The 12,500-nt window shown below is 62.0% G+C and overlaps 1 non-coding gene across 1 annotated transcript; it reads left to right on the forward strand.

Annotated features, from left to right (window-relative positions):
- The first annotated feature begins 9,559 nt into the window (after positions 1-9,559).
- On the forward strand, positions 9,560-11,374 carry LOC142796090 (small subunit ribosomal RNA). Its single transcript, XR_012893540.1, has one exon. It is a non-coding gene; the product is annotated as a small subunit ribosomal RNA (ribosomal RNA).
- The last annotated feature ends 1,126 nt before the right edge of the window (positions 11,375-12,500 follow it).

The raw sequence follows: 12,500 nt of genomic DNA on the forward strand, positions 1-12,500 counted from the left end.
TCACTCGATCGCCATGTCTGTTTGCCACAGTTTTCCCGGTGGTGCCGCACCCGGGCTCGCCCCGGCTGACGCAGTTTTCGCGCCGCCCCGGCTGACGCGGTTTCGTGCCGCCCCGGCAGACGCGGTTTTCGCGCCGCCCCGGCTGACGCGGTTTCGTGCCGCCCCGGCAGACGCAGTTCGGACTTAGCACTTTTCGGCTGTGCCTGGCTGGCGGCCCACTCACTCAATCGCCATGTCTGTTTGCCACAGTTTTCCCGGTGGTGCCGCACCCGGGCTCGCCCCGGCTGACGCAGTTTTCGCGCCGCCCCGGCTGACGCGGTTTCGTGCCGCCCCGGCAGACGCGGTTTTCGCGCCGCCCCGGCTGACGCGGTTTCGTGCCGCCCCGGCAGACGCAGTTCGGACTTAGCACTTTTCGGCTGTGCCTGGCTGGCGGCCCACTCACTCGATCGCCATGTCTGTTTGCCACAGTTTTCCCGGTGGTGCCGCACCCGGGCTCGCCCCGGCAGACGCGTTTTTTTTTTTCTTTCGCCCCGGCTGACGCAGTTTTCGCGCCGCCCCGGCTGACGCGGTTTCGTGCCGCCCCGGCAGACGCGGTTTTTTGCGCCGCCCCGGCTGACGCGGTTTTTGCCGCCCCGGCTGACGCAGTTCGGACTTAGCACTTTTCGGCTGTGCCTGGCTGGCGGCCCACTCACTCGATCGCCATGTCTGTTTGCCACAGTTTTCCCGGTGGTGCCGCACCCGGGCTCGCCCCGGCTGACGCAGTTTTCGCGCCGCCCCGGCTGACGCGGTTTCGTGCCGCCCCGGCAGACGCGGTTTTCGCGCCGCCCCGGCTGACGCGGTTTCGTGCCGCCCCGGCAGACGCAGTTCGGACTTAGCACTTTTCGGCTGTGCCTGGCTGGCGGCCCACTCACTCGATCGCCATGTCTGTTTGCCACAGTTTTCCCGGTGGTGCCGCACCCGGGCTCGCCCCGGCTGACGCAGTTTTCGCGCCGCCCCGGCTGACGCGGTTTCGTGCCGCCCCGGCAGACGCGGTTTTCGCGCCGCCCCGGCTGACGCGGTTTCGTGCCGCCCCGGCAGACGCAGTTCGGACTTAGCACTTTTCGGCTGTGCCTGGCTGGCGGCCCACTCACTCGATCGCCATGTCTGTTTGCCACAGTTTTCCCGGTGGTGCCGCACCCGGGCTCGCCCCGGCAGACGCGTTTTTTTTTTTCTTTCGCCCCGGCTGACGCAGTTTTCGCGCCGCCCCGGCTGACGCGGTTTCGTGCCGCCCCGGCAGACGCGGTTTTTTTGCGCCGCCCCGGCTGACGCGGTTTTTGCCGCCCCGGCTGACGCAGTTCGGACTTGGCACTTTTTGGCTGAGCCTGGCTGGTGGCCCACTCACTCGATCGCCATGTCTGTTAGCCACAGTTTTCCCGGTGGTGCCGCACCCGGGCTCGCCCCGGCTGACGCAGTTTTCGCGCCGCCCCGGCAGACGCGGTTTTCGCGCCGCCCCGGCTGACGCGGTTTTTGCCGCCCCGGCTGACGCAGTTCGGACTTGGCACTTTTTGGGCTGAGCCTGGCTGGCGGCCCACTCACTCGATCGCCATGTCTGTTTGCCACAGTCTTCCCGGTGGTGCCGCACCCGGGCTCGCCCCGGCAGACGCGTTTTTTTTTTCTTTCGCCCCGGCAGACGTGGTTCCCCCCCCCCCCTTTTCGCTCGCCCCGGCTGACGAGGTTTTCGCGCCGCCCCGGCTGACGCAGTTTTCGCGCCGCCCCGGCTGACGCGGTTTCGTGCCGCCCCGGCTGACGCGGTTTTCGCGCCGCCCCGGCTGACGCGGTTTTTGCGTCGCCCCGGCTGACACGGTTCGGACTTTGCACTTTTCGGCTGTGCCTGGCTGGCGGCCCACTCACTCGATCGCCATGTCTGTTTGCCACAGTTTTCCCGGTGGTGCCGCACCCGGGCTCGCCCCGGCTGACGCAGTTTTCGCGCCGCCCCGGCAGACGCGGTTTTCGCGCCGCCCCGGCTGACGCGGTTTCGTGCCGCCCCGGCAGACGCAGTTCGGACTTAGCACTTTTCGGCTGTGCCTGGCTGGCGGCCCACTCACTCGATCGCCATGTCTGTTTGCCACAGTTTTCCCGGTGGTGCCGCACCCGGGCTCGCCCCGGCTGACGCAGTTTTCGCGCCGCCCCGGCTGACGCGGTTTCGTGCCGCCCCGGCAGACGCGGTTTTCGCGCCGCCCCGGCTGACGCGGTTTCGTGCCGCCCCGGCAGACGCAGTTCGGACTTAGCACTTTTCGGCTGTGCCTGGCTGGCGGCCCACTCACTCGATCGCCATGTCTGTTTGCCACAGTTTTCCCGGTGGTGCCGCACCCGGGCTCGCCCCGGCAGACGCGTTTTTTTTTTTTCTTTCGCCCCGGCTGACGCAGTTTTCGCGCCGCCCCGGCTGACGCGGTTTCGTGCCGCCCCGGCAGACGCGGTTTTTTGCGCCGCCCCGGCTGACGCGGTTTTTGCCGCCCCGGCTGACGCAGTTCGGACTTAGCACTTTTCGGCTGTGCCTGGCTGGCGGCCCACTCACTCGATCGCCATGTCTGTTTGCCACAGTTTTCCCGGTGGTGCCGCACCCGGGCTCGCCCCGGCTGACGCAGTTTTCGCGCCGCCCCGGCTGACGCGGTTTCGTGCCGCCCCGGCAGACGCGGTTTTCGCGCCGCCCCGGCTGACGCGGTTTCGTGCCGCCCCGGCAGACGCAGTTCGGACTTAGCACTTTTCGGCTGTGCCTGGCTGGCGGCCCACTCACTCGATCGCCATGTCTGTTTGCCACAGTTTTCCCGGTGGTGCCGCACCCGGGCTCGCCCCGGCTGACGCAGTTTTCGCGCCGCCCCGGCTGACGCGGTTTCGTGCCGCCCCGGCAGACGCGGTTTTCGCGCCGCCCCGGCTGACGCGGTTTCGTGCCGCCCCGGCAGACGCAGTTCGGACTTAGCACTTTTCGGCTGTGCCTGGCTGGCGGCCCACTCACTCGATCGCCATGTCTGTTTGCCACAGTTTTCCCGGTGGTGCCGCACCCGGGCTCGCCCCGGCAGACGCGTTTTTTTTTTTCTTTCGCCCCGGCTGACGCAGTTTTCGCGCCGCCCCGGCTGACGCGGTTTCGTGCCGCCCCGGCAGACGCGGTTTTTTTGCGCCGCCCCGGCTGACGCGGTTTTTGCCGCCCCGGCTGACGCAGTTCGGACTTGGCACTTTTTGGCTGAGCCTGGCTGGTGGCCCACTCACTCGATCGCCATGTCTGTTAGCCACAGTTTTCCCGGTGGTGCCGCACCCGGGCTCGCCCCGGCTGACGCAGTTTTCGCGCCGCCCCGGCAGACGCGGTTTTCGCGCCGCCCCGGCTGACGCGGTTTTTGCCGCCCCGGCTGACGCAGTTCGGACTTGGCACTTTTTGGGCTGAGCCTGGCTGGCGGCCCACTCACTCGATCGCCATGTCTGTTTGCCACAGTCTTCCCGGTGGTGCCGCACCCGGGCTCGCCCCGGCAGACGCGTTTTTTTTTTCTTTCGCCCCGGCAGACGTGGTTCCCCCCCCCCCCCTTTTCGCTCGCCCCGGCTGACGAGGTTTTCGCGCCGCCCCGGCTGACGCAGTTTTCGCGCCGCCCCGGCTGACGCGGTTTCGTGCCGCCCCGGCTGACGCGGTTTTCGCGCCGCCCCGGCTGACGCGGTTTTTGCGTCGCCCCGGCTGACACGGTTCGGACTTTGCACTTTTCGGCTGTGCCTGGCTGGCGGCCCACTCACTCGATCGCCATGTCTGTTTGCCACAGTTTTCCCGGTGGTGCCGCACCCGGGCTTGCCCCGGCAGACGCGTTTTTTTTTTTTCTTTTCGCCCCGGCTGACGCAGTTTTCGCCCCGCCCCGGCTGACGCGGTTTCGTGCCGCCCCGGCAGACGCGGTTTTTTGCGCCGCCCCGGCTGACGCGGTTTTTGCCGCCCCGGCTGACGCAGTTCGGACTTTGCACTTTTTGGCTGAGCCTGGCTGGCGGCCCACTCACTCGATCGCCATGTCTGTTTGCCACAGTTTTCCCGGTGGTGCCGCACCCGGGCTCGCCCCGGCAGACGCGTTTTTTTTTTTCCTTCGCCCCGGCAGACGTGGTTCCCCCCCCCCCCTCCGTCTTTCTTTTTGTTTTTTTTTTTCGCCGCGGCTGAAGTGGATTTTTCGGTGCCTCGACGCCCCGGTAGTCGCGGTTTTTCCGTTTCCGCACGGCCCCGGCTGACGCTGCTCGGTCACAGTCGCCTTTTGTGAGGATTGCAGACTTCTTGAGCGCGGGTGTTTTTTTTTTGTTGTTGTTGTTGTTTTATTACGCATTCGCTCCAGCAGACGCTGTTTAGACTTTTTGTTTCCTCTTTTATCCTGCGACGAGGTGACGAGGTTTATTCGGTGCCCCGCCGCCCCGGCTGAAGTGATTTTTCCTGTCCCGTGCCGCCCCGGCTGACGCGGTTGGGACTTCGCGTTTGTTCGGCCGCCACGGGTTTTGGCGCACTCGCTCGGTTGCTTGTTGTTGCCACTTGTTGCGAACCCAGGTTTCTTGAGCGAGCGCGGGCGTTTTTTCTTCCTTTCTTTCTTTGTTCTATGTGTTAGCGAATCGGCCTTTAATATCACACGAGGACTCACAACCAACAATTTTCAGTTTGAAGTGTAAAAAATCTGCAGGTGTTGACGTAACTGACTTGCCCCGTACCCTTGAGTACATCCATGAAGTTCTCGTAGTACTACTAAATCGCATTATTCCAAGTGGAGAAATTCCCATAAACTTGCAAACCTCTACACGAAAATCGGTGCGCGTGATAAAGTTGAAAATTATCGTCCGATATCAAATGTGCCTTCTATAACACAAATTCTAGGAAAAAAAAAAAAAACACTTGTTCGCCGTTTTCTGCGCCGTGACTGGCAGCACTCCGGCGAAGCGAAACGGGGTCGATTCGAGCACGATATCGGCGTCTTTCGACGTGCTCGCCGGCGACCGTCGCACGAGTACGTCGCACGAGCGCGTCTGCCGGGGCGCCGTTTGCGAAGCCGACGCAAAAGTGGGAACCGCCGCTCGGATGATCGCCGCTTTCGGCAGAGTGAGTGTTGGCACTCCGGGGAAGCGAAACAGCGTGAATGCGCCCACGAAATCGGCGTATTTTGAAGTGCCCGCCGGCGACCGTCGCACGAGTACGGTAAACCGCGTCAGCCGGGGCGTAGTTCGGGACGCCGACGAAAAAGTGGGAAGCGCAACTCGGATCTTCGCCGTTTTTGCAGGAGTGAGTGGCGGCCCTCCTGCGAGACCAAGAAGCATCGATTCGTGCACGAATTCGGCGCCTTTCGACGTGATCGCCGGCGACCGTCGCTCGAGTAGGGCAAACCGCGTCTGCCGGGGCGGGCTTCGGGACGCCGATGCGAAAGTGGGAAACGCTGCTCGGATGTTCGCCGTTTTTGGCCGAGTGAGTGCTGGCACTCGGGCGAAGCCAAACGGGGCCGATTACGGCACGATATCGGCGTCTTTCGACGTGCCCGGCGGCGACCGTCGCACGAGTACGGTAAACCGCGTCAGCCCGGGCGGAGTTCGGGACGCCGATGCGAAAGTGGAGAACGCCGCTCGGATCTTCGCCGTTTTTGGAGGAGTGAGTGGCGGCACTCCGGAGAAGCCAAGGAGCGCCAATTAGCGCACGATATCGGCGTCTTTCGACGCGCTCGCCGGCGACCGTCGAACGAGTAGGGCAAACCGCGTCTGCCGGGGCGGGGTTTACGACGCCGACGCAAAAGTGGGAACCGCCGCTCGGATGTTGGCCGTTTTTGGCAGAGTGAGTGCTGGCACACCGGCGACGCGAAAGAGCGCGAAAGCGCCCACGAAAGTGGCGTATTTGGACGTGCTTGACGGCGACCGCTGCAGGAGTACGAAAAACCACGTCAGCCGGGGCGAGCGACCCACGGCGGTCTGGGTGCTTATCGCTGCTATTATAGGGGCACCCCGGCAGACGCAGAAAAAAAAAATTTTTTTTCGACCTTCTTTTTTGCTGGTCGAGCTCGGGTAACCCAGGTCGCAATGGGAGCCGCGCACGAAAGCGGCGTCGCGAGACGCGTTCGCGGTCGCTAGTCGCACGAGCTCGGCAACCGCGTCAGCCGGCGCGGAGTTCGGGATGCCGACGGCTAAGTGGGTACCGCTGCTCGGATGTTCGCCGTTTTTGGCCGAGTGAGTGCTGGCACTCCGGCGAAGCGAAACGGGGCCGATTCGGGCACGATATCGGCGTATTTCGACGTGCTCGCCGGCGACCGTCGCACGAGTACGGCAAAGCGCGTCTGCCGGGGCGAGGTTTGCGATGCCGACGAAAAAGTGGGAAGCGCCGCTCGGATCTTCGCCGTTTTTGCAGGAGTGAGTGGCGGCCCTCCTGCGAGACCAAGAAGCATCGACTCGCGCACGATATCGGTGTCTTTCGACGTGCCCGCCGGCCACCGCCGCACGAGTACGGCAAACCGCGTATGCCGGGGCGGGGTTGGCGACGCCGACGCAAAAGTGGGAACCGCCACTAGGATGTTCGCCGTTTTTGGCAGAGTGAGTGCTGGCACACCGGCGACGCGAAAGAGCGCGAAAGCGCCCACGAAAGTGGCGTATTTGGACGTGCTTGACGGCGACCGCTGCAGGAGTACGAAAAACCACGTCAGCCGGGGCGAGCGACCCACGGCGGTCTGGGTGCTTATCGCTGCTATTATAGGGGCACCCCGGCAGACGCAGAAAAAAAAAATTTTTTTTCGACCTTCTTTTTTGCTGGTCGAGCTCGGGTAACCCAGGTCGCAATGGGAGCCGCGCACGAAAGCGGCGTCGCGAGACGCGTTCGCGGTCGCTAGTCGCACGAGCTCGGCAACCGCGTCAGCCGGCGCGGAGTTCGGGATGCCGACGGCTAAGTGGGTACCGCTGCTCGGATGTTCGCCGTTTTTGGCCGAGTGAGTGCTGGCACTCCGGCGAAGCGAAACGGGGCCGATTCGGGCACGATATCGGCGTATTTCGACGTGCTCGCCGGCGACCGTCGCACGAGTACGGCAAAGCGCGTCTGCCGGGGCGAGGTTTGCGATGCCGACGAAAAAGTGGGAAGCGCCGCTCGGATCTTCGCCGTTTTTGCAGGAGTGAGTGGCGGCCCTCCTGCGAGACCAAGAAGCATCGACTCGCGCACGATATCGGTGTCTTTCGACGTGCCCGCCGGCCACCGCCGCACGAGTACGGCAAACCGCGTATGCCGGGGCGGGGTTGGCGACGCCGACGCAAAAGTGGGAACCGCCACTAGGATGTTCGCCGTTTTTGGCAGAGTGAGTGCTGGCACTCCGGCGAAGCGAAAGAGCGCGAATGCGCCCACGAAAGTGGCGTGTTTGGACGTGCTTGACGACGACCACCGCAGGAAAACGAAAAACCACGTCAGCCGGGGCGAGCGACCCATGGCGGTCTGGGTGCTTATCGCTGCTATTATAGGGGCACCCCGGCAGACGCAAAAAAAAAAAAAATTTTTTTTCGACATTCTTTCTTGCTCGTCGACCTCGGGTGACCCAGGTCGCAGTGGGAGCCGCGCACGAAAGCGGCGTCGCGAGACGGCTTCGCGGTCGCTAGTCGCACGAGCTCGGCAACCGCGTCTGCCGGGGCGGAGTTCGGGACGCCGACGGCTAAGTGGGAACCGCCGCTCGGATGTTCGCCGTTTGTGGCCGAGTGAGTGCTGGCACTCCGGCGAAGCCAAACGGGGCCGATTCCGGCACGATATCGGCGTCTTTCTACGTGCTCGCCGGCGACCGTCGCACGAGTACGGCAAAGTGCGTCTGCCGGGGCGGGGTTTGCGACGCGTACGCAATAGTGAGAACCGTCGCTCGGATGTTCGTCGTCTTTCGCCGAGCCAGTGCTGGCACTCCGGCGAAGCCGAACGGAGCCGATTCGGGCACGATATCGGCGTCTTTCCACGTGCTCGCCGGCGACCGTCGCACGAGTACGGTAAACCGCGTCAGCCGGGGCGGAGTTCGGGACGCCGATGCGAAAGTGGGAAGCGCCGCTCGGATCTTCGCCGTTTTTGGAGGAGTCAGTGGCGGCACTCCGGTGAAGCCAAGGTGCGCCAATTCGCGCACGATATCGGCGTCTTTCGACGTGCCCGCCGGCCACCGTCGCACGAGTACGGCAAACCTCGTCTGCCGGGGCGGGGTTTGCGACGCCGACGCAAAAGTGGGAACCGCCGCTCGGATGTTCGCCGTTTTTGGCAGAGTGAGTGCTGGCACTCCGGCGAAGCGAAAGAGCGTGAATGCGCCCACGAAAGTAGCGTATTTGGACGTGCTTGACGGCGACCGCCGCAGGAGTACGAAAAACCACGTCAGCCGGGGCGAGCGACCCACGGCGGTCTGGGTGCTTATCGCTGCTATTATAGGGGCACCCCGGCAGACGCAGAAAGAAAAAAAAAAAAAATGGGGACATGGCGTGCGTCACCGTGCGGCTTCGCAGCGTTGCCGAAGTCGCCGAGCCCTTCGACTGAGCCGAACGGCGGACAGGGAACGTTGGTCGGCCGTTCTAACCTGTCGGTGCCACGCCGAGACGTCGTTAAGGAAAACCGCGTCGTGGGCCTCTACTACGCCGTCGAGTCGTTGTACGTTTGGTGTCCAGCGTGTCGGCGGCGAGTAGCGGACACGTCGTTCACGACTTCGGTCTTTCGCAGTCGACGCGAACTTGCGGAGAGTCGTGGTGCCTCACGTTTTCGGCAGAAACCGCGGCGGAATTTTCCCGTGCGTGCGCGCACGACCTCGGTGCTGTGCCGTCAGCGTAGTGTTGCACAAACTCGTGGCCTACCCAAGGTGCGGTACGTTTGCGGCCGTATCCTCGGTGGGAATTTCGTGAGTAGGGTCGCAAATTCTACGACCTCGGCGGGTTTGAGAGCGACGTAGACTTGTGGCACGCTCAACGTGCCACACGTTTCGGGGCACACCCGCGGTGAAATTTTCTCGAGTACGCTCGTATTAGTGCCCAAGGAGGTCTGGGTACTTATCGCTGCTATTATGTGGGGGTTCTCGTGAGCGGCGTACGCGAAAGCGACCGGGTGTCTGATATGCGGCGGGCTTCGGCCTCGTCAAGCGTGTCCTCGGGTCTGCTCCAGGGGAATCCACGGCAGTCGTCTGCAGCCTCATCCGCTTGATGCGTTAGGGGCTGGTTGTCGGACGGTGCCGTTTTACCACGATATCGAGGTGTGTTCCGTGTCGTCCTCGGGCGATTCAGATGCGAAAGCGCCGAAGACGCGGGCGTGACCCGTCGTCTGGCGGCTTTGCAGTCTCGGCTCCGTTGCTAGTTCCGGCCGGTCCACCGACAGTGCAGCGGGCTTGGGCAACCCGCACGGCGCGACCGAGTCGATGCAACGAAAAAGAGCGAGCATGAACGTGCTTCTTGCCGCACGGCTCCCACTCGTCTTTCGGGAAGGTTGTGCCGTAGCGAGCTCGAACGCCGTCATCTCGGAGTGCAAAATAAGCGTGTTGGGGCGCCTGAAGGTGGCCTCCGCCGCACACAGACTGCGTCCGGCCCGCCGAAGGCGAGGACGGACGCGCAGTCGAACGATTACCTGGTTGATCCTGCCAGTAATCATATGCTTGTCTCAAAGATTAAGCCATGCATGTCTAAGTACATGCCGAAATAAGGCGAAACCGCGAATGGCTCATTAAATCAGTTATGGTTCCTTAGATCGTTTCTTCCTACTTGGATAACTGTGGCAATTCTAGAGCTAATACATGCAGTGAGCCTGGAGCCCTTTGGGTAACGGGTGCTTTTATTAGACCAAGATCGATCGGGTTTCGGCCCGTATTGTGTGGTGACTCTGGATAACTTTGTGCTGATCGCATGGCCACGAGCCGGCGACGTTTCTTTCAAGTGTCTGCCTTATCAACTTTCGATGGTAGGTTACTTGCTTACCATGGTTGTTACGGGTAACGGAGAATCAGGGTTCGATTCCGGAGAGGGAGCCTGAGAAACGGCTACCACATCCAAGGAAGGCAGCAGGCGCGCAAATTACCCACTCCCGGCACGGGGAGGTAGTGACGAAAAATAACAATACGGGACTCTTTTGAGGCCCCGTAATTGAAATGAGTACACTCTAAATCCTTTAACGAGGATCAATTGGAGGGCAAGTCTGGTGCCAGCAGCCGCGGTAATTCCAGCTCCAATAGCGTATACTAAAGCTGCTGCGGTTAAAAAGCTCGTAGTTGGATCTCAGTTCCAGACGAGTAGTGCATCTACCCGATGCGACGGCTCGGACTGAACATCATGCCGGTTCTTTCTTGGTGCACTTCATTGTGTGCCTCGAGATGGCCGGTGCTTTTACTTTGAAAAAATTAGAGTGCTCAACGCAGGCGAGTCGCCTGAATAAACTTGCATGGAATAATAGAACAAGACCTCGTTTCTGTTCTGTTGGTTTTTGGAATACGAGGTAATGATTAAGAGGGACGGACGGGGGCATTCGTATTGCGGCGCTAGAGGTGAAATTCTTGGACCGTCGCAAGACGAACTACTGCGAAAGCATTTGCCAAGAATGTTTTCATTGATCAAGAACGAAAGTCAGAGGTTCGAAGGCGATCAGATACCGCCCTAGTTCTGACCATAAACGATGCCAACCAGCGATCCGCCTGAGTTACTCAAATGACTCGGCGGGCAGCTTCCGGGAAACCAAAGTATTTGGGTTCCGGGGGAAGTATGGTTGCAAAGCTGAAACTTAAAGGAATTGACGGAAGGGCACCACCAGGAGTGGAGCCTGCGGCTTAATTTGACTCAACACGGGAAAACTTACCCGGCCCGGACACTGGGAGGATTGACAGATTGAGAGCTCTTTCTTGATTCGGTGGATGGTGGTGCATGGCCGTTCTTAGTTGGTGGAGCGATTTGTCTGGTTAATTCCGATAACGAACGAGACTCTAGCCTATTAAATAGGTGCGGGGTTCCCAGCACCTTACAACCTTCTTAGAGGGACAAGCGGCTCCTAGCCGCACGAAACAGAGCAATAACAGGTCTGTGATGCCCTTAGATGTCCGGGGCCGCACGCGCGCTACACTGAAGGAAGCAGCGTGTCTTTATCCCTGTCTGAAAAGACTGGGTAACCCGTGGAACTTCTTTCGTGATTGGGATAGGGGCTTGCAATTGTTCCCCTTGAACGAGGAATTCCCAGTAAGCGCGAGTCATAAGCTCGCGTTGATTACGTCCCTGCCCTTTGTACACACCGCCCGTCGCTACTACCGATTGAATGATTTAGTGAGGTCTTCGGACCGATGTCCGGCGCGGCCTTTCGGTTGCGCCGGTCTGTTGGAAAGATGACCAAACTTGATCATTTAGAGGAAGTAAAAGTCGTAACAAGGTTTCCGTAGGTGAACCTGCGGAAGGATCATTAACGGATTGTGAAGGGTGAGCGCCTCAGCTGCGTCTGCGCCCGACACTTTCTGCCGCTGACCCCGTTTGGACGCGGGGTCGGCTTTTCCCCACGGGGCTGCCTGAATGTGGAGCGGCACCCCGTGACAAATTGTTGCGCCCAGCGGACGCCAACACCGCGACCTTGGACGGTCGGCCAGGTGGCGGACGCGGGTACAAACGGCGCAACGCACTCATAGGTCGGCTTTCGACCCGCCACTGCACCGTGGCTCGAAGCGCTCGAAATGCGCGACCCGACCGCTGCGGGACCGCCTAGTACTGTAAACAGGAGCGGCGGAGCGCGAACGGCGAGTCGTGGTTACGTCGGTAGAAGGCGAGGCTGCGCGTTCCCGAAACGCCAGCCGAGTGCCCTCCCGACCGTTCGAGCGTGCAAGAACGAGACCCGACAATCGCGCGGCGACTGCCAAGTACGAGAGGAACGGCACAAGCGTCGGCGGTCGGTCAAGGAACTGGCGATGTGACGGGTCCGCTGTGCACCAGTGCATACCGTCCCGCCGTCCGCGGCAAGCGCCTCCGCGTCCTCGGGTGACGGAGGCTGCCGGTCGGTTCTTGCAGGCGAGGGATCTCGCTGGCACCGGTTCGCGTTGACGCGCGGCCGGTCATGGCACGGCGATGCGACGGCCGAGGTGCGCAGTACTCGATGGAGGAACCGCACGCTCCGATGACCGTCCCGCCCTCCGCGGCGTATGCGTACCGACCGTAATGGTTGCAGCAGCGCCGGCCGGCTTTTGAATTCGCCACACGAAACACGGTGCGAGATCGCGGTTAGGGGAGCGTCGACGTTGCCAGGCGTTTTGCTTGCTGCCGAGGGAAAGGCGGCACGGCCACGTCGCGCTCGTCGCGATTAGCGGGTCTGCGCGCTTTGGGAAGGTGCCGCAACGACTTGCCGAAAGAGGAAGCACGGAAGAACGAGGGACTTGGACGTCCCGACAATTGAACGCACTTGCGGCCAGGCCCTTGCTGGCTTCGTTCTTCCGCCTCGAGTAGGCTCGTACGCGGCTCCGGCGCCGAAAGTGGTCCTTGGCACCGACTTCGGTGGACGTGGGAAGTGCCGCGCAAGTACGGCGCGCCTGGCTCCACCTGTTGGC

This window comes from Rhipicephalus microplus, unplaced genomic scaffold (assembly GCF_043290135.1).
Source record: "Rhipicephalus microplus isolate Deutch F79 unplaced genomic scaffold, USDA_Rmic scaffold_1093, whole genome shotgun sequence".
In the NCBI taxonomy this organism is placed as follows: Eukaryota; Metazoa; Arthropoda; class Arachnida; order Ixodida; family Ixodidae; genus Rhipicephalus; species Rhipicephalus microplus.